Genomic DNA, 3,437 nt, shown 5'->3' on the forward strand with positions numbered 1-3,437 from the left:
ATGAACATGAGGCATAAATAACAACTTACCATTAGTTTCCATGTTCACAGCAGAATCTGATTAACACAAAATTCCACATCAATCTCTGAAATAACTTTCCACGGGGAAACTCTGTTTTCAAGAAGATCAGTCATTAAGAGAAATAGGCTTATTTACTATTGTGCACAAATTTAAATAAGAACTACATCTACATTGGCATATTGTCAAAGCTCGGCTCAAGAAAAAAGTTGAGATGTTATAGTGTTCATAAAAAGAGAATTTGATGATTTGTAAATCTACAAATGGAATTGATTACAGTCTAAGAACAATAATGTTTCAACTGATAAACTCATATTTTTGTTATAAATTCATGCTCATTTTTATTCTGATGTCTTTAACATACTTTGAAATGGTTGACAGAAAAAAAAATCCCCTGGGAGTATTAACAACAACTGCAGATACAAGGTAGACTTGTTATAGATGGTGGCCCATACGGAGAATGAAATGCTTTATTCTTTGTAGTGTGGTAGTGTGGTATTGCAGTGGCACTGAGATCTGTAAATTGACAGGATTCTAAAATCAACATTTATTTTCAGTTATGATGCATTTGTTTGCATAAGTCTCACCTTTAAATGGATTGTATATTTAAAGGTTGTGTATGCAATACATTTGCATTGTATGATTTAAAGAGTTAAATAAAGCAACAACTGTAAAGACTAAAATTACACAACATGTAGCTAATTCTGATTATTCACAACCAGAAATGAATGGGGGTGAAACAGCAACTTGAAAAGAAAGGTGTACTAAACTGTGGTGAGACCAGCGATGTTGTTTGGTCTGGAGATGGTGTCACTGAGGAAAAGACAGGAGACAGAGCTGGAGGTAGCAGAGATGAAGATGCTGAGGTTCTCTCTGGGAGTGACCAAGAAGGATAGGATCAGGAATGACTACATCAGAGGGACAGCACATGTTAGAGGTTTTGGAGATAAAGTCAGAGAGGCCAGACTGAGATGGTTTGGACATGTCCAGAGAAGAGATAGTGAATATATTGGTAGAAGGATGCTGAGTTTTGAACTGCCGGGCAGGAGGCCTAGAGGAAGACCAAAGAGGAGGTTTATGGATGTAGTGAAAGATGACATGAAGGTAGTTGGTGTGAGAGAAGAGGATGCAGAAGACAGGGGTAGATGGAGGCAACTGATTCGCTGTGGCGACCCCTCAAGGGAAAAGCCGAAAGGAAAAGAAGAGAAGAAGTTGGTACAATAACAGATAGATTAAATACACTACAACTGTTAAAGAGTCAGATGACAGTACAGGGAATATCAGAGGCTACATAAATCGGAACATTCAAGTCAATTGAGCAATGTATGACCTCAACCCTACAGGAGTTTGAAGGGAAATCAGTGGAGTGCTTACATCAGATGAGTAGTGGAAGTCAAAAATACAACGACTGAAGAGCGCCAGCGTGGCTACTCCCCCTAGACCTCTATCATGCTCATTTACTACCTCTCATTCTCACAAAGGTTACCCAACTTACTCATAGCCAAACCACTGTAGCTCTCTTTTGGGCATGCCCCTCTTGGAATAAGTTCCTCCGAAAATGTCTCTTCATCTGTTCTCTAGCTAGTACTCAACCACAGATAGTGGTCTCTCTCCTTGATTGTCTCCCAGGTCATGGTTATACAGTGTATATGGGCATTTTTGTTTCTTTTTACAAATTTGTAGCAAATTTGTGTAAGTGTTTACTGGGAGCACAAACTAATGTCTGTGGAACGTTCAGGAAGAGCAGAGGGGAACTAAAGATCATCAAGAAAATGAGCAAGTCAGACCTAGGGATGGGGGACAAAGTTGTGAGGTACAATGAAAAGGGTGATGGAGGTAGCGTGGCAGGACAAAAGACTGGTGAAGATGATGACATGAGTGGATTCTACCTTCTCCTGTAACCCTTTCAAAAGTCTGATAAAGGGAGTGGTCCATGTGTCTTTTGGGTTAACTCTATCCCGGCTTCACACCCACTCAGCCACATCGCTCACATACACAGTGACACACCTCTGCCCCCCCCCCCCCCAGCAGTTGGTACAGTGCTGTCAGCCCAAGTTCTCAGCTGTGGCAAAACCACAAAGTGGACAGGGATCCCATTTCTACCATCATTCCAACCAAACATGATGCTACTATGACCGCACAAAAACAAGTGTTTTATTTCTTTTGTTTTCTTGCAATAAAATATGTTCAAACAACTAATGTTCGCCTGTCAGCTAGTTAACTACATGTGTGGGAAAGCAAAACTGGATGCTTTCATGGATAACCCAAAACCTGGATTATGCTTAGACAGCTCTCCCCAGTGGGCAATCTTTTAAAGCAATATTTTCTTTCTAGTTTCAATGAAAATGGATGGAAGGGGACCTGAGAGTCCTTAATCCCATTATGGGTTTGTGTTATTTCTTCAAGATTTAAATAAAAAATTTACATTCTGCTGTTTTCTGTTTAAATTATTTCTTTTAGCTTCTGTTTCTTTGAGGTTTTAATTGCTCATCAATACTGACAGTCATTATGGACAATGAGAGTCCCTGGCTAACAAGATGGAGCAGCTAACCTAGCAGGACACAGTCTGATGTGTTTCAGTGAAACATGGTTACAATCCTGGATATACAGTATACGTTTCCATTGAAGGCTGCCAGACTGTTTGTGCTGACAGGGATGTTACCGGAGTGATAAGACGAAACAAGGAGGACTCGTCTTGTTCTTGTGAACCACATTGAACTGTTGGCTGTTTTGTGCCATCCCAATAATATTTCTATCCCTTACCCTACACTGCAATGAAGAGGAAGACTAATGGAAACCTGTGTGTCTTCTGTGTGGACAAAGTTTGGCTGTAATGAAAGAATATAATCCAAGAAGGAACCGTCAAACATCTCAAACACACATAGACGTGGTTTTTCTTTGAAGAGAGTTTATTTTTGTCTTTGAACCTGTTGAAAAATGTTTTACCTTCAAATTACTGACACATCCGTGAGAAAATATTGCTTTAAACTCTTGGTTCAAGAGGCTATGTGCAATTGTTTCAGTATATTTTAATAAAAATTGAACCATTCTGGCCCTTGGCTCAAAGCAAAAGTGCTTTTTTGTCCCTCTGTGTATTTGACTTTGACACACCTGGTTTGTATGGTTCCATGGTGTAATGGTTAGCACTCTGGACTCTGAATCCAGTGATCTGAGTTCAAATCTCAGTGGAACCTCAGTTTTCCCAAGTCTGCCTTCATTCAGAAAATTTGGAACATATACACAAAAACTAACTACTGATTTTAAAACAAAACAACTTCAAACAGAAAGGGATTGCGCTTAACTGCTAACTCTACCTGAAATTTTAAAAAAAAGAAAGAATATACAAGCATGTGCGCCGAATAATGATCAATTATGAAGCAACACAACTTCAAATCAAATTGGTGGAGGGCTACCTTTAC

The 3,437-nt window shown here is 39.4% G+C and overlaps 1 non-coding gene across 1 annotated transcript; it reads left to right on the forward strand.

The window, feature by feature from the left end:
- The first annotated feature begins 3,140 nt into the window (after positions 1-3,140).
- Positions 3,141-3,212, forward strand: trnaq-cug (transfer RNA glutamine (anticodon CUG)). The gene has a single exon. It is a non-coding gene; the product is annotated as a tRNA-Gln (tRNA).
- Positions 3,213-3,437: the final 225 nt, after the last annotated feature.

Source organism: Antennarius striatus, chromosome 14, assembly GCF_040054535.1.
Source record: "Antennarius striatus isolate MH-2024 chromosome 14, ASM4005453v1, whole genome shotgun sequence".
NCBI classification, from domain to species: domain Eukaryota; kingdom Metazoa; phylum Chordata; class Actinopteri; order Lophiiformes; family Antennariidae; genus Antennarius; species Antennarius striatus.